This window comes from Taeniopygia guttata, chromosome 2 (genome assembly GCF_048771995.1).
Source record: "Taeniopygia guttata chromosome 2, bTaeGut7.mat, whole genome shotgun sequence".
In the NCBI taxonomy this organism is placed as follows: domain Eukaryota; kingdom Metazoa; phylum Chordata; class Aves; order Passeriformes; family Estrildidae; genus Taeniopygia; species Taeniopygia guttata.
In genome coordinates this window covers 122,323,682-122,351,585 of record NC_133026.1, presented here as the reverse complement: position 1 = coordinate 122,351,585, position 27,904 = coordinate 122,323,682, and the positions used below count along the sequence as shown (strand labels likewise).

At 39.0% G+C, this 27,904-nt stretch overlaps 2 long non-coding RNA genes across 2 annotated transcripts; one reads left to right on the top strand and one right to left on the bottom strand.

Annotated features, from left to right (window-relative positions):
- Positions 1-635: 635 nt before the first annotated feature.
- Positions 636-23,437, bottom strand: LOC140682436 (uncharacterized). The gene is made up of 4 exons (XR_012054194.1): positions 22,461-23,437; positions 22,074-22,142; positions 3,044-3,108; positions 636-2,966 (listed from the first exon to the last, which is right to left on the bottom strand). It is a non-coding gene; the product is annotated as an uncharacterized lncRNA (long non-coding RNA).
- On the top strand, positions 20,857-25,967 carry LOC140682435 (uncharacterized). Its single transcript, XR_012054193.1, has 3 exons — positions 20,857-21,172; positions 21,947-22,001; positions 25,277-25,967. It is a non-coding gene; the product is annotated as an uncharacterized lncRNA (long non-coding RNA).
- The last annotated feature ends 1,937 nt before the right edge of the window (positions 25,968-27,904 follow it).

Below are 27,904 nucleotides of genomic sequence, written 5' to 3'. Positions count from 1 at the left end.
GCTGAGGGGGAAATTTATTTTATTTTTGAATTCTTGCATTAAACAGTCAGGGCTGCCTCACCAAGGAGCGGATTTGCATGTGCTGTCCATTCAATTAAGCACATAAGCACATTTTAAATATCAGATTTTCAAAGTGCCAAAAAGTAAAAATTGTCTGATTAATTCAATAACTAGTAAATAATTCACTGTATAAAACTCACAGGGGAAAGCCTCCACATGGTGTATGAGCAAAGTTCATCCTCTTTCTGTTGCACATTACGTTATTGACATACCAGATACATTCAAACACCTCAAGGTTACTCATTAATTTGCAAAGGTTTAAATCTAATTTAATTCCAGCTACTCCTGACATCCTGAAGATTCTACAATAGAGTTTGTAACAGATATGCCTTTAGTTCAGACTGTGGGCTAAGGGAAATATGCAACAGAGGAAGAGAGAAGTTGCTACTAATTAGAAAATAACACAAAGAAACCTATCTTGGGAACTTAGCTGATAGGTCACATGGGGCTTTTCATTAATTTACTATACTTTCCATAAGCTCTCTCCACACCTGCAATACATTATTTATTATCATTCCAGGTATAAGGCACACAAAGAACAGTTAAGATTACATATAGACAGATCTGCACGGAATTCACTTTCCTCACAAGACAATGACACTTTGTTTTCAGAGAATTTCATTTATTCTTGGGAGAATTTCTAACTGAAGCTTTGAACAGTTCTCTAAATAAAACATACATCACCCTAGTGAGCTAAAATGACATGTATCACTGGGACAAGCAGTTGATGTTCAGTTAATTCCTTTTAAATTCTGATTCCCTTCCCTCATGCACACATCATTAAAAAAAAAAAAAAAAAAAGAAGAAATCTTCGTGGTTTCTTCTTTATTTTATTGTAGTTACATTTTACATCTGTAGTTTTGTCTCTCTTTCTACATCATGCATTCTTTTCAGATTTATTGTCAATGTTTGGTATTTAAAAGTATATAGTATCAAAGGGTCTCAGAAAAAGAAAGAGAAAATGCCTAGCAAGAAAATACAATAAATGCAAGACAAGTAGTAGATTGCCCCACATGTGAAGCAGACTGTGGTAACTCATATCAGGCTTCCTGTCACTTGCTGAGACATTTTTCATAAACCCTCACACGCTTGCATTTATCTTCAGTACAAACCCCAAGATGAATTCTCCAAAGACATTAACAATAGATAAATGCTTATTAAACAAAACAGTCTATTCAAAAGTAAGTATAGTGTCTGGATTAGACGCAGCAAGATGTTTATAAAATCAAATATACATTATTTCTTTTGGCTTGATTCTTTTGGCTGTTCTATGAATTTCTTTCAGCCTTTGGTTATAATCTTAATAAACATGAAATAAAAGGCAACCAGAAGCTCTAGTTTAAGTGTTAGCATCTCTGATGCCTGTTTGATGCATAATATATAGATGGATTCTCTGGATAGCTTATAATATAGTTGCAGTAAAATTAGAGGAAAATAGGGCCAAGGGAAGATGACTCTGGATATATTTCATGTCAGTGGACACTGCAATATTGTTATGGAAGTCTTTTTGCTAAAAGCATTTCATAATCCAACTCACAATTTCACTTAAGAAACAGTAGAATGCACAATTTTTGTCCATGACAAATTCTGAAAAAGAAATCTCCTACAAAAAGAACAGCAAAACCTCACAAGAAAAAAAACAAACAAACAAAAAACCCAAAAAAACCCCCAAAACAACTGAAAAATCAAACCAAAAAAAGGCAAAACCATCACCAAGAAAAAGATAAATAAAAACCACAAAATAAAAACCAACCCAGCAGAATTGTACATGCTATATGATGGCTTTAAGACAAATGATACACGAAAATGGGGTGCATAATTGACTACAAAAGCAAATACCAGTCTTTTTCTTTTGAATGCACTGTGTAAGTGCAAATATTTATATGGTGCCTAGTGACTACAAATATTTTCAAGCAGAGTGTAGTTTTTCTAAATCTGGTTTTATAGCTACACATTTGATGTGTTGTTTAACTATCATGGAATGCAAGATGGACAGAATAAAAAAATAACTGCATTATTCATGCTTCAACATAAAATATTGGGGAGGCTATGGTTTGTGAATTACATCAGCAGGCAAATCCAAACCCTACAATTGCTATCTAAAATTGCAAGTTTTATATGTAATGAGGTTGCAAATTAATCTCAGGGATGATGTAAGAATGTTAGCATTACATGTAACTTTGTTCCTGATAGCCCTTTCATTCAGTAATTAAACTGAATTTGACTCTGGGTCTGTTTTCTTTAGATGGCCCCTGTTCCTGAGTAATACCCCATAGGAGCCCCACACTACTGATGTATTGCATTAATATATCATCAGAAGCAGTTGTCATTCCAATGATATATTAGTGTAATACACGAGAATGAGGCTCACTGATGATGTATTTAGTCCTTACAATATGGCATTGTCCAGGGAAGCAAGGGTCCAATAAGAGATTCATTACAATTACAGTATGAAGTCAGCTAATGCGCTGCAGGTTGGGAAATGCATTTCTGGTACCAGGTAGGTAATTTTGATGCTAAATTCAGTGTCCTGTCATTGCTTCTAGTGCTTCAGTCTACAAAATTTGTGACAGCAGTTGAAAACAATTCCAAAAAACGAACAAGCATTCTCTTATTTCTATTTACTTCCCTCTTTTTTTGCTAAGCTGATCTTTGTGAGCTATGTGTTAACTGTAGGCTATTGTTTCTTTTCTCTTCCTCTTGGTATATTTCTTTTTTCAAAATGCCTAAGCATCTCTTAGACCTGGGACCTAAATTTCACGAAAGATTGAAAAGCTTTTCTCGCTTCCTGGAATCTCCCATAAGCAAATATTTATTAACAATACTGGCAAAATCTGCATCCTGTTTTTGGTGCTTCTTGAAAGCTTTTCATCAGAGCTTTCATAGCTGCTGAAGCCATCATTCTCCTGTGAAAGATAAAGTTTCTGGTATCATTCTGAGTCAGCAATACCAATGAAATAGTATTATATCTCTCACTTTTTACCTTAGTGAAGGCTGCAGATAGATGCATATTTCCTCTGCTATAGGAAGTGGTCTTTGTTGCCAGACCTACCAAATAAGGAAGATTTTATGAGAACCATTTTGTTTAAAGGCTACAAGTACATTTTCTGCTAATAGACCTTGCAAGAAATGCTCTAAATGTAGACGAATTAGAGACTTGCATTCTGCACTTTCTATCTAGCCTCTGCTGCTTTTTCTGAGAGGACAAGAAATAGTAAGGGGAAAAAATTGAGTCTTTCAAATTTATATAATATAGGGCTGAAAGAAAGAGGGATATTTTATGCACTGGGAAAGCAGTTACTGCTCACTTTCCTACAGTCTTTGATTGCATCGTAAATAAAACAGTAGTGTGAGTCTTTCTGGACATACGATGTATTGAGAGGCTGGTTGGGAAGGCCAGTTAGGAAGTTAAAATTATGGTAGAAGACTCTTAGGTTGGTGATGGCTGGACACAGAATGAAGTGATATTCTCATTTATTGAAGAGGAAAGGAAAGGAAAATGTGCAAAGGTTTTATAGCATCTCCTGACCAAAGCATGTTGTGGAAACTACTCATGTTTTGAAGAGTCTTTGCGGTGTGCTCTCCTTGTCTTTTTCGTCCTAAGATGATTACCTTGGGCAAAACAAAGTGAAAAAAAAAAAGAAGAAAAAATTGAAATACCACAGAATCTGATGAGCTTCTGTTGTCTGCAGCCTTGGAAACTAGATTTTGCTTCTGCAAAAGGGGAAGTCAAGAGAAGTTGCATGTGGTAGGTAATGGAAATTATATGTGACAATGGAGTGAAGGGTGCAAGTATCATCAGTGGGTCTGAAGTGATTCATGTATGTGTGGATACATCCCCTGACATATCTTTTAGACACGTGTGGAATTTTAAACTAGTTAACAGGATTGCTAGAGTAATTTGTATTGCTTCAATGTAGACAACCAAACTGTGTTCCTTGAATCCCAGTCCACACCCTATGTACTGTTCTTACTGAGGGTGTTCAGATTTAGAGCAATAAAACTATATCTCTTTGGGCTTCATTGTGATACTCAGCTGAGTATCAGGTTGTGCACTGCCAGGTGACACCCATCTAGGTGCTTGTGTTGTATTTCTGGAAATGGAGTTCAGAATTGCCTTCAGATCAATACTTGGGGATTATATATGTACTTGGATTTGGCATACAGCAGGCATGTAGAAGTCCTCTGGCTACCCTGAATTTCTAACAACTTGCAAACAAAGGTTTCAAATCCTCTGAAAAGCTTAAAAGTCAGGAAGTCCGTGGCCTTGCCAAGTATGGAAAGCTGGAAGAGGAGCCTTTGGCCTCTTAGGCCTCTCTTCATCTGCTCTCATGGTAGTGGCTGGCATAGCTGAAAACCTTTTGCTGAGACTCTTTGAGATGAGTGATCCCATCTCTCTCACTCCCCAGGCTGCCAAGGGGAGGTAGGTATTCCTGCTGCCACTTCCATGGGTCTAGTAGGAGCTGGTGAAAATCAGTTAAGCAGGTACTCTCAACACCTGCTAATCCAAGTGTGACAGCTACAGATCAGACCTCATTTACCCAGGTGCAGCCTGCACAGACTTTGTGCAGTGCTGTCTGCCCACCAGGCATGCTGACTGCAACTCCTCCTGCACTTCCAAATGCAAGAGTATGGCTTGAATACCTGGCATAATATGCATCTCTGGATTTCTTCCAGCCTACATAACCGAGGCATGGAGCTACAAGGTGAAATTCTCTCTTCTAAATGTTGTACCCCAGAAACTTATGTGTTAACTTCTACTTAACACTTTATTTGATCTTATGTTATTTATTACTAGTATCCCCTTCTGTTTCTCACTCTGCTTGTTTAAGATCCACCCTTTCTAGATTATTCACATGAATAGCTTCCTGAGAATGCTTTAGCATTTACTCTTTTTATTTATAAGGACCTATTCAACCAGCTAATAGAAAGAATGCATTAAATCTGTTTTAATTTGTCTTAGAGCATCTTTTTCAAAAATCGGAGGCTCCTTGTATCTCCTACATTTATTAAGATTGATTGTGATTGCATATAAATGTCCAATTTAGCAAGACATTATACCCAATGTCCTTGAGTTTTCCAAAATATTATCCTCATCTCAAGCAGCATTTTTCCTAGACTTGCCATCAAGTAGTCTAATTCTTATCTACATATGCTCTCCACAGAAACATGAAGTATTATACTCAGTTTCTCTGTATTTGGCTGAATAAAGCTATTATCTAGATGCATGTGTGCCCTGAACAAGCTAGTAAAAAAAAAAACAAAAAAGAGAAAGGAAAAAACATATCTCAGTGTCATCATAAAACAGCAGAACAAAGGCAAATCATAATTAGTATTGTATTTAATGCTCCAGTGTTAGTTGACCAATTAGACATTGTGTATTATATTGTGTCTTGCAAACAAGAAGAAAATGTGCTTTTTTTGTGCAGTTATTACATAAACTTTTGTTTTTCCTGTAATGTGTTTTCATATAAACACAACTTAATTGTCTAGAGAATTAAACAGTGTTGTATGGCAAGTGTACTGTGCCAATTAAATACAATTCATTATATATTTCTCAATTATTACAGTGCTCATAATAAATTAATCAACAATATCTACACTACCTAAAGTTTTCTAATAGGGTTTCTTGTGTCTTTGTTTGCCAGTTACTTTGCATGGGTAGAGCCCAGTGCTGACCAAATTTAAATGGTTCTTTTTTCAACAAAGAATAAGAAAAGAAGAAAAGGTTAAACGAGCTCTAGGGGGTGGGGAAGAAGAGTAAGAAGGTACAATGTCACCTCCATGCTGTGACAGCCATGAATCAATTATTCACGTAGCAATTGGTAATATTTCTGAAATGCTGCAGACTGGCAAGAAAATGTAAAAAGCATTTTCCTGGAGACGTCATGATTTTTCCAAATAAAAACCATAAACAAAATCTGAAGGGGGAAAAATGTGTGTGTGTGTTAGGGAGGAATATGCTGAAGAGATCAACAATAATAGAGAGATATATTATTATGGAAAATACATTCAGAAGGCTGGTGATGGAAAAAGAAAGAGTATACAGGATGAAAGGGTGAAAGTGCTGGGCTCAGCTAGTTACAGTAAGATTAATGTCATTTAAAAAAAATCCCACAACACATTACAATATCTAACAATACCAACATGTATTGATTTCAAATTTATTTCCTGTACCAAAACTGGTAGCATAACACACAGAGGAAAAGAAGAGAGAGATATCTCTGCAGAAATACTTAACATCATGGTGAATGGAAGGAGAGGGACTGTCACAAAAGGAAAATGAATTCTAACAATCACTCAGTTCTTGTACTCTGTATATTAAACCTTGCTGTGGATACAATTTCAGAGTATCGGACATAAAAATCATATTTTTTTAAGAAAAAAAAAAGCATGAAATTTAATGTGCCCTGATAACAATGTATGGAATATACTTTAGAGCAAATTATATTCAATCCTGACCTTAAAATAGTATTTCTACTTTCAGTGGTAGGTTTCCTTTAGTTTCGGGGAAGGGTAAAGATTCCAAGCAATGCACATTTTCTCTAAGTTAATTCAAAATCACAGTTCAACAATATGATATTTTGTTCAATTATAAAATAACAAACTAAAGGCTTGTGTGAATCAGAGTCAAAAAATGCCATATGGTATGTTTTTCTCCACTAAATTTTGCAGACAAGTCACTCTACAGTGAAAGCACAAATCACAGAAATGCAGGCAAAATTTCAGCCAGAGAAGTCTGTGTCTACACTGAAATAGAAGGGGTCCAATCTTTCTTTCACAGGATTATAAATGGTTTATATGGGCTGTAATGAGAGATCCTTCAAAGGAAGAGCAGGGCCCCAAACTTTTTATTTTTAACTACTTAACCATCTGACTTTTAAGTCTCTAATTTTCTGTGCTCCTTCAGATCTTTGTGTGACTCCCCAGTTTGTCATGCATTCCAAGCCACAGGATGTGTCAGCTTAGTGATATTCATTAGCTGGCCTGTGCACCTCCCTGCTCCTACAGCCTCCCTCTGCTCAGCTCTGATTTACCTTTTTCTCATAGAGGAAGTGTCCCCTTTTCCCCCCTGCTTTTTTTCTCCCTCTCTTTTCTGGTTGTCCAATCTCTTCCCTGAGAGTGACTGCTTCTTTTAGATTTGCACACTTGGACTTATTTCCTTTTACACTGTAGTCCCCATTAGAAGTCTTTGCCTTCAAACACACAAACCCCAAATTGCACATTGTGGTACAAATGAAATCCCCAAATTATCAAGTGCAAAATTAGCATTAAGAAATCATAGGACAACAAACAATAGAACTTTTTATGTGGTTTTTGTAATTGCATGAAACTAGTTACTTTGGCAATTATTGTTTGTGCCTCATTAGCATGCAAAATGGGTTTTTAGACTAACCCGCACACAAAAGAAACCATTTGTGATGAGAACTGTGCTTTGTTTAATGTTAGACACCATTGTATTTGCTTTCCTAATATAACAGTTCTAATTAGTACCTAGCACTCATCCTGAGTTTTTCAGCTTGAAAACGACGAAGGTGACAATTGAGTCACAATTCCATGGCACTCTTTGTCAGTACCTGTCAAAATATAGCTAAGTCTTTAGTAGTTGTGATCTAAATACTAAAAAAAGTTAATAGTCCAGAAAGAATCTCACCTTAGCTAATAAAAAAAAAAAAAAGCAAAATTGTAGATTAGCCTTCAGTTAAGAGCATTACATTATTAATACTTCATGGTTAAATATGGTCTTTGCAAGACTGTCCTCTGTTACTACTACTGACTTTGCAGTGTTTTGTAATCTCACCTTTATCTGTTCACCTGCTTCTTTGATTTTTTATTAATTTATTAGAAGAGCATGGGTGGTTAGTGACAAAAGCTAAAATTCATTCATCAGTATATGCAAACTTCTTTCATGTGATTGCTCACTTTGAAGAATTTTTTTTTCTTTAGAAAATGCTTTACCCCAGAGCTGGAAAAATCATCACTTTCTTTCACCTATATTTTTTTACTTTACCTTAAATTCTTCACAGAGCAGATAGATATAGAGATAGGTAGGGGAAACATGAAAACTCCTGCTGAGGGGTTGTCTCCAGCTTCATGTTTGTGTATGAATAAGTCAAGAAAGAGCCAGTCCAGTGACACTTTGTCAGTATTGCTTCGTGATCATCACAGTATGAAGTGATAACATTGTGTTTTCTTTACAGTAATAGATATTTATAAAGAACTTGACTGTTCAGAGGCTTGGCCAGTGTTTTGGCTCATAAACACCAGACTTCCATATTTTCTAGTTAGCTTAGGCCCACTGAGAAGCTGAGTATCAAAAGCAAAATTGCCCACTTGGTCCCCATAATTCAAAACTTGTCTCTCAAGTGGCCTCTTTCTAACTCATTAACTTCCAAGGAAGTATGTTTTTGGTGTATTTTATTCTATCCTGGTTTCAAAGGACTGAATGCAAGGAGCTCTGAACTCTTTCTTTGCTGGCATCAAGGCTTGGTGATGCTGCACTGAAATCAGTTTGTTAATTTTTTTGCTTCAGTTGATAAAAGACAGCTCCATCAGTGTTTCAGTGCCTCAGACTCCATTCTGAACAAGGAGAGACAGCTTCCCTGTCTGGACTCACACAGCAATGGTCCTGACTTCAGAGGGGATGTAGCCAGTAAAGACCCAAAGTCTATTTTTTCAGCTTATCCTCATCTCTTACTGTGGATCTTTAATTGTGAACTAAAGTTGCTCATGCCATAAAGATTTTCCCAGTGGAAGCTGTATTTTTACAAAAAAATAAGTCAGCTGAAGAGAAAGCAGATGGATCAGGGACAGAGATGGAAGGAAGAGAGGATTTGAGAAGTGGTCACAAGTTCTGTAGTTTTTTCACTTCTCCAGGAAAATCATCCCATCCATTCTCATCATGCTGCAACATCTGCCAGATACGGTGCATGTTTCTCAAACTTTGCAACTGTGTGTATCCTGGTTAGCTGAGTGGATATACACACAAAACATCAGATTTTGTAAGCCGCTAAAATGATACTGACAAAAAGTAAGCAGTAGCACGTTCAGTTCTCTATATCTATTATTAATTTGTTTTTCACGTGGACAAACCAGGTATCTGTATGAAAAATTTATCAAACAAACGAAATTTCATCAGCAAGTAACAGCTTAACTAGGAATTGGGGAGAAACTGAGAAAATTAAAAAGAGGTTGAAAATTAACTAAGCTCTTAGCTTCCAAACCAGACTTTATTTTGATCAGTCATGGTCAAGTTATGGGGTCTTCAAAGTTATTTAGGTGACTGTTTGGATACTCACAGCTGTTCCAAAGATTCCATTAGCTGGCTTGAAATCTAGTTTAAGATAAAGTCCAGGACACTCCAAACCCAAATATTTAATTTGAGAACATTCTTTGTAACTAAAGCTCAATTCTACACATACTTGTGCATAATTGCAGCTTCACAAAAACCCATGAGGGCATAAAGCTCAAAAGGCTCACAGTTAAGGAACCGGTAACTGGCTCCAAAATTCTCATATTCTGGTAGATGAAGGAGATTCATTGCAAATAAATACCTCAGACATACATTCTGAGAGGACATTTTTGGCATCTTCTAAAAGGTTTTCTCTACTTTATGCAATTCAGAAAGCCACAAGACATAGTTGAATAGTTTATCCTGATAATAATCCATAAAATAGTTTATAAGTTAACAGGCATAGTAAAATTATGAAATGAATGAGTTTAGGTAAGTACACATAACACAGTGAAACATTAATAGGTTCAGGAGCATGGTTTTACCTCCGCTGTGTGCTTTACAGAGACTGTGTTGAGCCCCAAGAGTGAAGAAGCTACATTAGCGTTGCAATGTGACCTGCACTGAGTCCAGGTACTCAACCAATTAACTTGGACCCTGGGGAATGGTGGTCTGTTGCCTGTTGTGCTTTATCCTCAGCAAAGCAACCAAGTACCACACAGCCACTTGTTCAACTACCCCTCAGTCTCCTTTAGTCCAAGTGGGATGGGAAGGACAATTGGTCAAAAAGGTACAACCCATAGGTTTAGATCACAGTAGTTTACTAACTGAATGTCAATCATAATAATAATAACAATAATAATAAAATTGTAATGAAAAGACAGTCAAAAAAAAAAGTGAGAAATAAAACCCAAGACAGACAAGTGATGCACAGTATAATCTTTCACCACTCACTGATGGATTTCTGGTCCATTCCTGAGCAGCAATTGAAGCCTCCAGACAATTCCTCCCAGTTTATACACTGCGTGTGATGCTTTATGGTAGGGAATATCCCTTTCACCAGTTCAGGTCAGCTGTCCTGATTGTGTTCCCTCCTGGCTTCTTGTGCTCCTATTCATTCACAGAGCATGGGAAACTCAAAAGTCTTTACTTGGCTTAAAGTACTGCTCAGCATCATCTGAAGCATTTGTGTGTTGTCAACATTATTCTCATACTAAATCTCAAAATTATAGCACTGTACCAGCTACTGGGAAGAAAAATTACTCTGCCCTAGCTGAAATGAAGATACTGTCAAAGAAATGTAGTTGCTGAGAAGAAGACCTAACCACCAGACAACATCTCTGAAACATCAGGGTTTTGTTTTATTGTCGCTGTACTTCTGTTGGTTCCAGGGGAGGAAAAGGATGTGGAGTGAAAAGAACAGCTTTCACATAAAAGAACCAAAATGGTGCTGCAGTAAGCCACCTTCAATCTTCCCAGGAGTCATCATCATGTATCCATTCTTTGCATATTTTCACCCTTTCACACAAACATCGAGCTCTTAATAAGCTGTTATTAAACAGATTCCTGTTGCAGTTCCTATCTTCTGTCTTCTATTTTCTGTGATAATTTTCTGTTGGAATGATAAAATGCAGTGTTTCTTAGGATGGTAGACAACTGAGTGTGCTGGGCACCCCACCGCTCTGGCCACACATTCAAAGTATACTGAGCCTTGGGGTCTACAACTCTTCAGTATCTCCACAAGTGTCTCGTTTCCACCTTTGTGCATGGACATCCAAAGTAACTCTTCTACCGAGTGAATGATTTATATATATTTAAATATATTTATATATTTCTACACCTTTCTGTCCCATTCTGTTCTTTTTGCAAAAATGAATGCTTTCTATCTGCCTTACCACATAAATCTCAGTGTAGTAAAGGGACAACACAGCTCTAAGGAGGTGGACGAATAGTAAGATCTTAAGTTCTTTGCTCCATCAGGACTAGAGGTGTGCTGTCTGCAGAACCCAGATTAGATCAGGAGTCCATGAACAGAATTATGCTGTGTGTATAGAGACCTTATGGTTTCATCTATGCTAATACATGGACTTGGCCAGAGACCATTCTCTGACAGCAGAAGTTAGAACTTAAATCCATACATCCAAGCCCCTTTGTCCCCAGAAAAAGGTGACTATTTCCAAATGACCTATTTGAAATAGTGTCTTACCCTGGCATTAACTGGAAGAGAGATGGTTAGCTAAGCCAAAAAACAATTCCAAGAATGGTGTTAGCAGTTTAATTGTATGGACAATCATGTCTAAGTAATTGATCCCACAGAATAGATGTAGGCTGGGGATCACAGTTTATCCCTGTAGAGAATGGGCTTAGTGACACAGTATTGCATGCATTGCAGCCTGGTTGTGAAGTTTAACTGATATTTATAAAATATGCCAAATCCTCACATACAAAATGCTACATAAGTAATAAGTATTAATAAACGTGATTATATTAAACCAGGTCTGTTTTCAGTCATGTTTTATAAGACCACAGTTGTAGCAGTAAGTGAGCTTTCATATGAAAGATCAAACATTTTGCCTTCCATTGTAAGCCATTCTTTGTAAGCTTTTCCAATAAAAACAGCAGAATATCTCATACATATTAAAATTCAATGACATTCTTAAAGACTAAGCATTCATTTGCAAATGGCAAGCAATAACACTGAATTTCTCTTTCCCAGATGTTTTTGAGCATGTATTTTAAGATTAATATTATCAATAATGAACAAATTAAAAGCTTAAAATTTACATTAAAACTTAAATATTTTTTTTATTACTACAACACATCAGGTGCATTTTAGCTTTAACCTAAACCTAAGCAAGGAAGGTCTCCTGCTTTGTCAAATAGTTTTTCAAATTGAAGTCTGTCACATCTTCAAGCCTAACTAGTTCTTAGCACTTAAAAACTGTTTTTCCCAAATTACATTCACCAAGAAGAGAGACACCCCAGTTTAAGAGAAATCTGGTTTTAGACCACTGCAGCCGACTTTTTAGTTTCCCATCCTTTACTGAGAGAAACAAACCAGAGATTTTCAGGGGTGGGGTACCAGTACTGACAATTCTCATATTCTGACACAGGGCTTTGTCTCTTTCAGTGCCAATCTAAACTTAAAAGTGCTACTGACACAATTCTGACAGAGTGTGAAAAAATATAATTTTCCTAACTGATTCAGCTATGATGTTTTCCTTGCAATATTACCTCCTATTCTTTTTGGAAACTGGCAAAGAAGTAACTGTTAAAAAGGAATCTTTTGATTATATAAAGAATCTCTCAATTCAAAGAATTTTCTAGTGCAATTCAAATAACAACCTCTTTTTGGTATAGACCAGGCCTGGGGCTCTGTCTTTGTGTTATGGACAAATCTTCACAGGTAATATACCAGATTTTAACACGAACACAGGAGTTGAAGCTTGCAGTGTGTAAAGTGGGATTTCTAACTCATCTTCAGTTCATTTCAAAACTCACTCCCTTAAATGACCAGTACTTCAGTGCTGCCTCCTCTTTTTCTCAAAACACAGGGAAAAGCCTCATGACCCTGCACTGAATATGAGAATCTGCATGAGGCCCTCTTTGAAGAGCTTGTCACAGCTGCAATGTCAGAGGAAACCAAGTCTCTCTGCTAAGGAGAGGGCAACAGGTTCTGTTTTACAGTTATGACTCTGTTTGAGCAGAGGACTCTGGCAGAAAGACAGTGAAGCTCATGGCTGAGAGCCTTATAACTACACATTACATGCTGTAACTCATAGAGGAACAGATCCTCAACATTGTCCTTGTGCTGATTGGTCCTTTCCAGTCACTGGCATCAGCTCACACCTGACTGCATCCCCTGGCTTTGTGACTTTTTTTTTCACTTTTGTGTATGTGTTTGAACTTTCAGTACTCCAGAGGGTTCCCAGGCCAGCCATGTGGCCTTTTTGGCAGCTTACTTTCTTCCTGCCCATGAAAACTGTAGACGGTTTAACTTGGTTGTAAGGCTTTTTACCCTATATGTTCTTGTATGCCATCTTATATATCCCAAGCACAGCTATGCTTTTTAGTGCTTTTCTTCCTTTCCAGACCTGTTTCATCTCATCTGTCCCTCAAAAATACTTTCTAAAGAAAAGGTAGGATTATTTTCAACAATTTCCTAGGTTTTTATTGCTTTTTTTTCCCCCTCAGAACATTTTAGGAACAGCTCTAATTTGCTGTTGCACCATTTCTACAGATTCAAGCAAAGGAACCCTGAATCACACACAACATATGCATGCCCATAAGAACCCAGAGATTACTCCTTTGAGCAACTTCAAAACTAGAATGAACTTAGTCTTTGCATGAAAAATTTCCAAGAAATATCAGAGTATAAATCCATGTAACATCCCTTTGGTGACTGTTATATTCTCTTGACAAGGGAGGAAATATTTCTCATATCCATGAGGCTACACAGAGCAGATAACTCAGACAACTGGAAATTGAGCAGTGACCTACCACAGGCTTTACTGATGCCTATTTAAACTGTATTTTGAGGTATGAGGAAAGGGGGCTGAGTGCCCTCAGTCATCCAAGGTGTGTGTCAGTAGCCAAGCAAATGCATCCACTAATTGTGGCTAATTGCCACTGCAGCATATTTCAATCACTGAATATTTAATTATTTGAGCCTCTGAAGTCATGTACTCAACTCAGAGGCATTTCTGCATTTGTCTGTACCTGTGCAAAATGGTTTTAATTTTGGAGTGCCATACCTCATTAATTTTAAGGGACATTCAATATATCAATCAATTAATTTAATGAAAAACTGTAAACTCAGAAATAAAAGAAGAAGAATTGAGGTGGCAGAGGGTGCTTATCTACTGAGCATAATAGTTCCAAGTATCTTTGCAGCTGAGGGTAGACCAGCTAAAAGTGTCTGCTTTCCTGATTCTCGTTGTATCCTCCAAACAGACTTTAAGAGGCTGTCACATGAACAGCCTGAGTGGCATGGTTCCCAGGCCAATATGGTAACTGCTAAAGGCAGGTTGTTGCGTAGGTGCTCCGGCACAAGGGATTGTGTTCAAGGAGAGATGTTTTCCAGGGGAAATGTGCACACATTGTTATAGAACTTTAGGTATGGGAATGGCTAGTGGAATGACAAGAAACTCTAATACAGAGTGTAGCTGGGAATGATGTCAAGAATCTGTAGAAGAAGCTGATGTTAGCTGGAGAATGAGATGGAAGGAAAAGAAGAAAATAATTCCCTTCTCATGAGAGGACAGTATGCAGCACTGGAGTGGTGGTGGTGGAGATGAATAAAGATCTGAAGCATGAGCCCAGGGCTAATAGGGATAAATTAGTTTTGAGTTGCACAGGAGTATGACATTTCCTTCAAAAATAGGAAAATCATAAGGAAATATGAAAATTTTAGGTTTCAGTGGAAGAAAACAAATCACATGTGGATTTGTATTAAAATTACAATAATTAGTCAATCTCAAAGTTAAAAAGACTATTTAAAATAATTTCAGAATGTTATTATATATTATCTTTTCACATGGGGACAAACAGTGTGTAGGTTTTATAAAGCAAATACATCTTCCTTCTCTGCTGTCTACTCTATTAATAGTGTGCATAAACTCTTTCTAAATAAGTTTCTAAACGTTCCCTTTATGATCATGTTTTAGGAGATCAAGATTCTTTCCTTAAGCAGAAGCATTAGATTTCAGCAGCCCTATAAACACCTGCCTGGATGCTGAGGCTATTTTTAAGCAATGCACAAGAGATCTCCAAGCTCATGCACGGCTAAGCCTGTGGCATACAGCATCCCCCTTGGGGCATGAACACCCTGGAGAATAAAGCACTCATGCCAGCTCTGTGTTAACATCTTCAACAGATGTTCTTGCTCTGGACAACCAGGAGAAGGGCAATGGCAGATGTGATCCTGCTCTGTCAAAAGCACAATCTAAATATTATCTGAGGACTTTTTAAATACACATAAGGCAAAACTGGAAAGAACACATTGTATCAGAAACACCTTATTTTATGAGCATGAAAACTATAGGAGAAATGGTGTTATTTTCACCCTTCAGCCCCTAATGCATCTTAAGACAATAGAGACTTGATGCCCTTTCATGAGTGTTTCCCCAGTTCACAGTGTGCCCAAAGACTCATTCACTTCCACTCCCCTCCTTACTGGTGGCCTGTCTAGGCTGATGAATAGCCTTGAAGGCATTTTGTAGCTGACCATGCCTTCTTGACTAATTCCCAGATGTTAAGGAGAAACCTGTTTGTTTGTTATTTTCTTTTTCTTTGCTTTGCCATTGCTACATAGAGATCAGCATGTCCCTACCACACAAGACACACTTTTTCTCTTAGTGCCATCTCTCTAACTATCGCTAGCAAAACACCAACACTAGCATGAAGAGTTTATGTCCCCAGAAAAGGGAGTGAAGGAACCCAAACAAAGTAGTTTATGTCAAAAACACTTACCAAAACCTCACCAAAGAAACATCAAATATACTCTTGTGCTTCAAACTGTGTGCTATTGAAAGCATTAAAGGAATTGACAATTTTTATATTTAATGGTCTTGATGGATTTTTTTTTTAAGCTTTGGCTTAGAAATTATAATGATTATATTTCAATTTTTTTTATATATACTAGGAATTTAATATGCAAAATATACAAGTACTGTATGCCAGATCATCAGTTGTCTTTTCTCCTATGTTATAGCACTTGCTGAAATTTATTTTGGTCAATATGTAACAGGTGATAATCTTTGCCTCACCCCAGACCATAAACATTCTTTTGGCACTTCTCTTCTCCTAAAATCTCTTAGGAATTAGCCAGAAAGAAGTACTTAACTATAGTTAGCATTTAACTAATGAAGTAAAAAATAGTCATTGCTTCACTAATCTAACTCAAATATTGCTATTAAATTAGGAATTCTGATTTATTTTTGAAATAAGACAAATGCTAGATGCAGGTACTTTTCCTGTGTGCAGTATGTTCTCTGGAGCTCTGCCATTCCCTTGCTGGAGCCTTGAGCTATGCAAGTAGAAAGTGCACTCCTGCTGAGGCCACTTTGCTGTTTTCTGGGGAGCACGTTTAGCAAGAGGTGCAAGGACTCCTGTTCAAGTCCCTGCTGCAGTAATGTGCCACAGAGAACCTGTGTCTCCTGGATGTAGCTGTCTTGGCAGCAGTTTCAAAGCCACACACATGTGTGTATCACCTTCTTTTGTCTTGTGGAATAAAAGTTAGAGTACTGGGTGAACAGCTTTAAAAACTGAATGCAGACTTGGCTGGTGTGAGATTACATGCATCTTTCCTCAAGTTTTTACAGTTTTTAATTTGCTAAATAATGGGGTATTCATAGTGGTCTGAAATACCTACTCTATCATTTATGTTCTCTGCTCGATAATTTTCATGTCTTTAATGTCTTTCTGTTCACCATCACTACCTTAGATTGAAGATAGTCTTTGAAACGCATTTTTTAAATTTTAAACTTATTGTTTGACAAGTAGTGATTGGAAAAATAGTTTCTAACCAAGAAAGCCATTTAAAATTAGATATTGCTTTTCTCAAAGCTGAATCAAAGCCCGGTGCACACTATGGCAGGTTGGATTTTGAACATGAACATTTTTTATGAAAAAAACATAATCTTTAATATTTAATTAGTACACAATGGAGTCATAGAATCATACGATGGTGTGGGTTAGAAGGGACCTTAAAGACTTAGTTCCAAACCCACTGTTATGGCCAGGGACAACTTCCATTAGGTCAGGTTACTCAAAGCCATATACAGCCTGACCTTGAACACTCCCAGGGACTGGGCATCCACAGCTTCTCTGGGCAACTTGCTGCAGTGCCTCATCTCTCTCACAGGAAGCATCTCTTCCTAATATATTTCAATTTATAATCATAACCTGTAACCCCTTTTTCTTTACATGGTCTCGCCAAAAGTCCTTCTCCATCTTTCTTGTAGGCTCCCATTGGGTACTGGAAATGTGCTATAAAGTCTCCCTGGAGCCTTCTGTTCTCCACACTGAACAATTACCAACTCCCTCAGCCTGTCTTCATAGGTGTTCCAAGTGCTCTGGGCATCTTCATGAATATACTCTGAAATAGCTCCAACAGGTTCATATCTCTGTTATGTTGGGGCCACCAAAGCTGGATGCAGGATGCCCAGGTGGGGTCTTACAACAGCAGAATAAAGGGGCAGAATCACCTTCCTCATCTGCTCACTGACTCTTTTTCAGCTTCCTAAGCTTGGAAGATGAAAGCCCTGGATATTAATCAGGTTTCATGGGTCCCTCTTTGCTCCACAGCTTTATCCTGTGGTACTCTACCAAGCAGAACCCTGAAAGTCTGCTCTTCTGAAATCCAGGTTAAAGAGATCAGTGTGATAACCTCACTGCCTTAAGGATCTTGAGCTCAACTACTTCTTGGTTACTGTGGCCAAGGCTTCCCTTGAGCTTCATGTTCCCTACCAGCCCCTCCCTGTTGGCAAGAACAAGGACCAGCATAGCACATCTCCTCATTGGTGTCTCTGTCACTTGGAGAAGGAGGTTACTGCCCATGCTTTCCTGGAACCTCCTGGATTACCTTGCTGTACTGTGCCTCCAACAGGTATCAGGCTGGCTGAAGTCCCCACAAGGACTAGGCCTTGTCAATATTAAGTGCCTCCTATCTGTCTGTAGACGGCTTCATCAACTCAGTCTTTTCTTGGGTGGCCTGCACCAGACCTCCACTATAATGTCACCTGTCCCTGCCCTCCCCTTAATCCTGACCCATAAACTCTTTGCTGCTCATCTGTCTTCAGGCAGAACTCCATGCACTCCAGCTGGTCACTGACAGAGAGGGCAACACCACCGCTTTTTCTCCTCCTCCTTTCCTTCCTAAACAGTCTGTATCCTCTTACAAGACTTGAGTTGTAGGAGCCATCCCATGATGTCTCTGTGATGCCATCACAGCATGGCAGGTGTGTGCAGATCTTGTTTATTTCTTGGGCTATGTGCATTTTACATGGAGTCACTTAAACTGGGCCCACCGCTTACTGTTTGGAGGGGCTGGAATTCCTTTGTGCGGTTTTTCCATGCTAGGATTTTAGTTCATACCCAGGTTATGCTGCCCACCTAGAAGCTCAAATACATGATCACATTATTGAACATCAGCTGAAGTTCAATGCTTGCTCATCCATACACTCCTCCCGGGCACACAGGTGAGGTAATGTAGCTCAAAGCCTGTAGCCTACATAGTAAGCGAAATTGAACCAGCAGGATGCTAAGAATGAGCACATACATCTGTGTGCTAATGTACTTTTACTTCTTGAGCCTCAGAAACATGGTCTGGGCCATAAATCAAACACATTGTGTGTAATTTCAGTGTCAGTTCAAGGTGACAGGAACCCATGCCCTGTCACTAACTCTCAATTTCCTGGTATCGTTTGAAGGACTCCTGGCACAATGATGCATGCTGGTCTGGTTCATTATGTTTGTGCTCTTACAGTGACAAAAAGGGAGAGGCAAGTAGCTTTATTCCCCTACTAACACTCCCTTAACATGAGAGCCTCTAATGCTCATGTGTGTCTTTATGTTTCCTGTGTCATGCTCCTCTCAAACAGTAGAAAAAAAGGACATTCAAAATGAAGCAGATAGAATGCTGGGCTAGCACTCTTCTTTTTTTTAACATTCGCTATGAAAGTCAACAAAAAAAAATTATTAAAAATTATTAAGCTGGGTTTTGTGTTCTTTATCAGAAAGTAGACTTTTCCATGAATTTCACAATTTTTTTCTAGATATAGATTGAGCAAATAAACCACAAGGAATAAATGCATGTTTTAAATGAGATTTCATTCCAGAACTCCACAAAGAGCCATCACTGAAAACAGTGAAAATGATTTTGTGGTTATGCAAAATATATGACTCTTACGTGGGTAGAAGGAGAAACATGTAATCAAAAAAGGAAAATCACAAAATAACCATATTTGACTCATTTTCTTTGGTTTCACACACTGTTTATACTAGAAATATGGTGAAAGCTGTTTACTGTGCTACATTTGTAAAAAATTATGTTTGCTTGAACATTGCCATTTTGAGGCTAAGAAGTTGCACTCAGACTTAATGACTAATGAAATTAAAAACTCTACATAGAATTGCAACAAAATCACTCAGGGCACATCCTAATTTTGAAGGAGTTGGAATCCCTGTCTCTGGCCTTCTGATCTCTGGTACTGGTCTACAGAAGGTCCACCCCTGGTGATACAAGCCAATACTATAATCCGCTTCTTCACATGGCACTTAGATCATCTTATAATGCAATAATATTATTTGACACAATTTTTAGAAATCTGAAGGAGGTATAGGGAATAAATTTATATTCTTCAGTTATATACAGGTTAATTTAATTTACTCTCAGCAGTTACTGCATTGTTTTATCCAACCCAGAATACCCAATTCTTAAACAGAAATTGCCTCATGAACATAGAGTGAGACAATGTTTATAGGAGTAATGCTTAAAATCAGAACACCCAAACTATTTTCTCACTAGTATAGTTTATATATTAGTCAAGTGAGAAACATGGATCTTGCTAAAAATACCCCCATAAAAGTGTAGAAAAAAGATCCTTCTTATCCCTCTATTTGCTGCAAAGTTAATACAATTAATACATCTTGCAGTAAACTTCATGCTGGTTATTGCTGCCATGGCTTTCCAGTCTGTACTCTCCAGTAAATACAAATAAATAAAATTCTTCTCCATATCCCTCACAGGACATGAATCCAAGTTTGGGGGTGCAATGACATGCCTAATGCTGCTGCTCTGACTGAGAAGAACAGAGGACCAATACCAACATGGCTGCAAACAAGGCCAGCTTTTGCTGCCTTATCTTGTGTTTGCCATGGGTAGGGGCACACTCTGTTCTGCCAACATGGTAACTTCTCAGGTCACTGTAATTTAGCTGAAGGCCTAAATCTAACATTTCAGGCAACTCTAATAATACAATTCAGTCCCTCCAAGCAACTATGTGGGCTGTTAAAATGTCATAATCAGTAAAAATATAGCTCTTTAAGTAGTGTTACCTTTCCATCTCTATTTCCCTTGTTTTACAAAGACAACAGCTGCATCCTTGCAGTGATGTTGTAAGGCTACCTTCATTAATGCATATATGGCACATTGAAATGAATGAATAATAGATATTGAACTTTAATAAGAAATAATAAGGATTTCCTTAAAAATCCTTCATCACGTGCTAAAGAAAATTCTCTATCAACGTCAACAAATTCTTATTTTGTTAGATGGAAAAGTTGATCTGTGCTTATTTGTTTCTTCAACTGAATTTAAAGTTTTATCATAGCATTTCCATAGTAAGTGGTCTTTATAATGCAATAATAGTTTGATAAAACTCTCAAAAAATGGAGTAAAACTTGGAGGGAGGATAACTACTTTTATATTAGAAATTATATGTAAAATGGATGGTTTTCATAATAATACATAATGCACTGCTTTAACTGTCCACATTGTACGGTAGAATGCTTTGTCTGTGTGGAATTGCACCAGCTGTACCTGCTGTGCCTTTGTAGAGTTCTATTCAGCACTCCTTATTCACTCCCTCCTTTGGCAAAGCCCCCTCTGAAGTCAGTGTGTGATATGCTACAGTAAGAAGTGCTGAATAGGACCCTTAAATGATAACTCCTTGGAGGATGAAACTGCCACTTTTCTCACACTTCTCTTACAGTATAATGCAATTTGGACTGAAGATGCTATGAAAATACTACCAATAATAGACTGAGCAACTGCATCAGGCAAATCATGGTAGTTCTCAAGAAGCACCGTCCTTTTTTCAGCATAAAGGGATCAAAGACGGCTTCAGAATACCAGCATTGATGTTAGATTCAGATATGGTGAGTAGTAGCTTTTTTAATTCTACAAAGTCCACAAATACTATGTGAAATATCAATGTCACAAATTAATATTTTTCAGGACGGTATTATAAATTCACAAGATTTATTACCAATTGGCACATTTTCAGCCTCTAAGTCGTAACTATGTCTTAGACCTAAATCTTGTACTAGTGAATAAGGTACAACTATTTCTCTTTTGCGATTAATCTAAGTGCTGCATTAATACATGTTTAGGCTTTTCAAAAAGTGAAGCTCCACAGAATTTTTTGTCTCTTCAAACATTCAAGATTTCTCAGTCTTCTACAATTTTACTCATTCACTTTGATAAACTCTCTGTGCCAACAAACCCTAGCCAATTTTATATCTTAAAAAAGAACACTTTAAACAATTTGACTAAACACCTTTACAGCTTTGGTTTTAATTAGATGTTTTGCTTCTTCAGCTTACTGGAAAGAGTTAGATAGCTTCTAACCATGTCAGTTTATATAACAGCAGGTGTCAGCTTTAACAGCCTCTGAAAATTTTAAATATATTCAATTAAAAGCATCCCTTAGAGAATGATGCTTTTATGTTCATTTGTCTTATGCTAGGTTTGCAACATATTTTCTTTCTATACATTATGTTCTTGTTGATTCTGTGACCCAATTATGGCTAAAATTTTAAATGTCATAGTACATTCAGTTAGTGCTTTCATCTTAATATAATCCATCAAAAAAATGGATTCTTCCACAAGTGTCATTTGGGAAGGTAAGTCTCTCTCTTTTTCTTTTTCAGGAAACCAGAGTAATTTTGACACCAGAACAGTAAGTGGTTATCTGAGCAGTAATAGGTGAGAAAATTGATAGCTGTGAGATCTGAAATAGATGACTTCTCATATTCTGATCTCAATACACAAACTTACATGTGTAGATAGATATCTTTGTAGGCTTTTCTGGAGAAGGAGTAAAAGAACTGCAGAAGAGGGCAGACACTGTAAAACAGGATGGACAGATAAATAAGCTGTACACACTACACACACACACACACACATATACTTCAGTGCAATTAAAATAATCATCCTTGTCCTTCAGCTACAAGCAGGCAGTTAGATTTTCCAATTTATGTTAAATCTGTTATTCTACTACTTGAATTATCATATAAAATATGCCCCCCCACCCACCCCATGGAACATGTTACAACTCCAAGAATTTTTCTCATGACAAAAATGAAACCAGTTATGAAGCTATATCATGGCGGTTACCCAGTAAAGAAAAAATAGTCTGGAAAAAAATCTTGTAAAATTACTTACCAATTTTCCTTGAAATTTGGTGTATGTCAGGATAAAAGTTGCATAAGACATTGTCCTATTTGTTTACAGAATGACAGAATCACTAGGTTGGGAGAGACCTTCAAGATCATCAAGTCCAACCCATTCCTTAACACCTCAACTAAACCATGGCACCAAATGCCACATTCAATCTTTTTTTAAACACATCCAGGGATGGTGACTGTACCACCTCCCCAGGCAGACTATTCTAGTACTTTATCACTCAATCCATAAAAAACTTTTTCCTAATATCTAAATTATATTCCCCTTGGTGCAGCTTAAGACTGTGTCCTCTCATTTTCCTTGGAGAAAGAGACCAACCCCCACCTGACTACAACCACCTTTCAGGGAGTTGTTGAGAATGATAAGGTCACCCCTGAGTCTCCTTTTCTCCAGGTTAAACACCGACAGCTCCCTCAGTCATTCCTCACAGGGTTTGTGTTCCAAGCCCCTCACCAGCCTCATTGCCTCCTCTGGATGCACTCAAAACATCTCAAAGTCCTTCCTAAACTGAGGGCCCAGAGCTGGACACAGCTCTCAAGGTGTGGTCTCACCAGCACTGAGTACAGGGGAAGGGTGACCTCCCTGCTCCTGCTGGTCACACAATTCCTAATGCAGGCCAGGATGTCGTTGTCCTTCTTGGCCACCAGAGCACATTGCTGGCTCATGTTCAATCAGCTGTCGACCACTACCCCCAGGTCCTTTTCTGCCTGGGCCCTGTCCAGCCATGCTGTCCCCAGCCTAGAAAGTTGCAGGGGATTATTGTGGCCAAAATGCAGGACTTGGCACTTGGACTTATTGAACTTCATCTTATTGGATTAAGTTTCATTGGATGGACTCTGCCCATCCATCCAACCATTCCAGGTTTTTCTGCAGAGCCCTCCTACCTTCCTACAGACCGACACACACTCCCAGCTTGTTGTCTGCAAATTTACTAAGGAAAGACTCAATCCCCTCATCGATGTAATCAATAAAGATATTGAACAGAACAGGTCCCAGTACAGACCTCTGAGGGACACCACTGGTGACTGTCCCCAGCTGGATGCAGCACTGTTCAACACCACTCTCGACCATCCAGCCAGTTCCTAACCCAGCACAGAGTGCTCCTGTCCAAGACGTGGGCTGCCAGCTTCTCCAGGAGTGTGCTGTGGGAGACAGTGTCAAAGGCCTTGCTGGAGTCCAAATAGACAATAGACAACATCCACAGCTTTTCCTGCGTCCACCAGTCTGGGTCTGATACCCTGGCCATCCTGTAAGTGCTGCATAATGACATGCAGGACTTACAGGATGGCCAGGTTGTGTGTGTGTATATATATATGTATATATGTATATATGTATATATGTATATATGTATATATGTATATATGTATATATGTATATATATATGTATATATATATGTATATATGTATATATATATGTATATATGTATATATATGTATATGTATAGGTATAGGTATATGTATGTCTACTGTTAGATATAAACTGTTCCATTACCTTACCAGGAAGTCAGGCTAACTGGCCTATAATAACCAGGATTCTCCTTCCCACCTTTTTTGTAAATGGGTGTCACACTGGCCAGCTTCCAGTCCTCTGGAATCTCCCCAGTGAGCCAGGACTGCTGGTAAATGATGGAGAGCAGCTTTGCAAAATCATCTACCAGCTCCCTCATCAGCCTGGGATGGATCCCATTTGGTCCCATAGATTTATGAACATCCAAGCAGCTGAGCAGTTCTCTGACTGCCTCCTCCTGGATAACAGGGGGACCATTCTGCTCCCTGACACCACCTACCCACCCAGGAAACAGTTGTCCTGAGGACAAGCCATCTGCCCACTAAAGACTGAGGCAAAGAAGGTGTTAAGCACTTCTACCTTCTTCTTATCTGCAGTTACCAAGTTCTCTCCCGCATCCAGTAGAGAACAAAGGTTGGTCTCACCCTTCCTTTTTCTGTTTATATATTTGTAAAAGCATTTTTTTATTATCTTTTACAAAAGTTGCCAAATTAAGTTTCGACTGAGCTTTGGCCTCCCCAATTTTTCTCCTACATGCCCTAGCAACCCTCTTATATACTTCCTGAGTGACATGACCCTCCTTCCAAATCTGATACTTCCTCATTTTATTCCTAAATTACTTCGAAACCTCATTGGCCACCCAGGCTGGACGTTTACCTCATTGACTCATCTTTCAGCACACAGAGACAGTCTGTTCCTCAAGGTCTCTGTTTTGAAGTACACCCACCTTTCCTGGACTCCTTTGTTTTTAAGGGTTGCTTCCCAAGGAACTCTCTAAATAAGTGTCGTGGTTTGACACAGAAAAAGAATTTTTCTCGGAAGGAAGTGGTCAATTTGGATTAACCAATTGAAGGCGGACACGCCTCTGAGAACACAGAGGGGTTAAAAGCAGAATTCCCAGGAGAACTCACTCTCCTTGGTTCCAGTCAGGGTGCAGTGCAGCCTTTCCCCTGCCCAGCGACGAGCTGGGTGGGGGAGGGGAAAAGCCATGTGGCCTTGGGAGGTAGGCCCCAAGAGTGGAGGGACTGGAACCGGGCTGGCCCCCTGCAGATGGAAGGGTGGAGAAATTTGGGATGTCTCCATTCCCCCCAGAGAGAGAGAGAAAGAGACAGTGGTGGTTTTTCAGCAGTACGCTGCGGGGAAGGAGAAGAGCGGGGGGGGGGGGGGGGGTGCTGCAAGGTGCCCAGCCGCCTGTGGGAGCTGGAATCTGGGCAGCGAGCCATCCTTGGGAGTTGGGAATTTTAACCCTTGAGAAATGAAAGCTTTGTGAAATTTTTCTCTTCCTCAGTTTGAAAGAGACAGCTTGGACCCTGGGATGTTAGAAGGAGAAATTCTAGGTGGGAGGAGATGGGAGGATGCTGGTGAACCAAAGAGACCATGCTTCAGCTGGGAAAAGACAGAAGTGGAGCGAACAGAGAAAAGTTAGGAAGGTTTGTGGTGGTGCCCCTGTCTTCAGAGAAGAAGAAGAAGAAGAAGATCTCTCTTCTTGGATCCTCGGCCCCAGGGGAAAATGGGGGGGACTGTGGTCCCAAAAATGAAAAACTGAACTGTTGTTTTTTTCCCCTCTTGGCAGGGCATCCTCGAAAGGAAAAATCCTAAAAGCAGTCTGTCCATCCATGCATTGGTGGTGAGAGCACTGTGCATGGAAAGGAGAGGGCCACCATGGCAAACTTTTTCTCCAGGTGGTCTCATGTGTGACATGGAAACACAGGATGTGGCAGCTGTGTTTCTTGGGAGGGTCTGTGGCACGGGAGGGACTCCTCTTTCCCTTGATGGACTGAGTATCGATTGTCTGGATGGTGGAAACCTGATTGGGGTCCAGATTGTGTCTCGCTGTGGTTTGTTAGAGTTGGGTGGTGGGAGGAGGAATGTTTTGGAAGGTTTTCATTTTGAATTTTGTGTGTGTTTTTTTTTTCTTTTTCCTTTTATAGTAGTATAGTAGTAGTAGCTTAATAAAGTTTTTTTTTTTTCCCTTGTTATTAAGCTTGGGCCTGCTTTGCTCTGTTCTCAATCGCATTTCACAACATTCAATTGAGAGATTGCATTTTCATGGGGGCACTGGCATTGTGCCAGTGTCAAACCATGACATAAGTCTCCTAAATAGAACAAAGTCTGCCCTCTGGAAGTTCAGTGTAAAATCTTACTGATTTTCCTCCTGATTTCAACGATTATTGAAAATTCTATAATTTCATGAGCACTGTGCCCCAAGTGACCTCCAACCACCACATTTCCCACCAGTGCATCTCAGTTTGTGGACAACAGGTCTAACATAGTCCCTCCCCTGGTGGGCTCACTCACCAGCTGTGACAAAAAGTTGTCCTCCACACACTCTCAGAACTTCCTGGACTGCCTCTTTTCTGCTGTATTATGTTCCCAGCAGATGCCTGGTAGATTAAAATCGAGACAAGGTACAAGAACAAGGCCTGGTGAGCCTGAAATATTTTTCTGCTTCTTATAGAATAAGTTGTCCACTACTTCTTCCTGGTTGGGTGGACGATAGCAGACTCCCAGTAAGATGTCATCCTTGTTGGCCTTCCCCCTAATTCTTATCCATGGGCATTCAACTTTGTCATCATTAGTTTCAATACCTATGACATCCAAATCCTTCCTAGTATAAGGGGCCACCCCTCCAACTCTTATCCCTTTCCTATCTCTCCTGAAGAGCTTGTAGCCATCCAGTGCAGCACTCCAGCTATGTGAGTTATCCTACCACATTTCTGTAATGGCAACTATATCATAGTTCTGCTGTTGCACCATGGCCTCCAGCTCTTCCTGTTTGCACCCATGCTGTGCACATTGCTATACATGCACCTCAGCTGGGCCACTGATTTCTCTCCTAACTCAGGCTTACCACACTCTTGGGCCTGCTTCCAGACAGCCCAGCTGCATCCCCTTCCACCTTCAGACCTAGTTTAAAGCCCTCTCAATGAGTTCTGCCAGTTCATGAGCTAAAAACCTCCTGCCCTTAACAGAGAGATGGAGCCCATTCAGTTCTAGCAGGCTAGGTGCCATGAAGGTTGCGTCCTGATCAAAGAACCCAAAATTCTGCTGATGACACCAACCCTTGAACCATTTGTTGATAATGTGGGCTCTCCTATTCCTTTCATCACTTTTCTCTGCCACCAAGAGGACTCAGCAGAATGCTTCCTGTGCTCCTGCCCTATCAAACACTTGACCCAGTGTCCTAAAGTTCTTTTTAATTGCCCTGATACTCCTCTTTTCAATCTCATCACTGCCAGCCTGGAGTACCAGCAGTGGGTAATAATCAGAGGGCTGAATCAGCCCAGGGAGTCTCTCAGTAACATCCTGTACCCAGGCCCCAGGGAGGCAGCAAACCTCCCTGTGGGATGGGTCTGGTTGATATATGGGGCTCTCTGTTCCTCTCAGAAGGGAGTCACTCACTAGTTGCTCTAAATTTCATTACATCAGACAGGACATGAACAAACTTCCTCTGATTGGGTCCTAGCAAGAGTTCCCAGTGAGTCAATGTCTAACAAAATCAAAAAGGATTTTTGCATTGTTATAGAATCAGTGAAGAAATGGGGACTGGCAAACTATGACTAAAACAGGTGCTTACCATATGTGAACCCACCACATTTTCATGAGTGCCAGGTCTAAAGAACTGAGATTAACCTGAAACCCTTGCAGATAAATTAATGATGATATGCTCTAGTTATAAGTACAGTTGGTAATGTGATATTTTAAAATATATTCTAAACTAGATTTGAAATATATTCTGAACACACTGCTATTCCAGAAAATGAAATTGAAATTCAATCTAGGTGAAAAATTTGATCTGCAATGTACAATGGTGTTGGATAGCCAGAATTTTAAAAAAATCTCATGTGGGCAGATTGTGGCTGCAGGATATGTTGTTTTAAAGTCAGAGGATCCTGATCATGCCATCTGTTTGAAT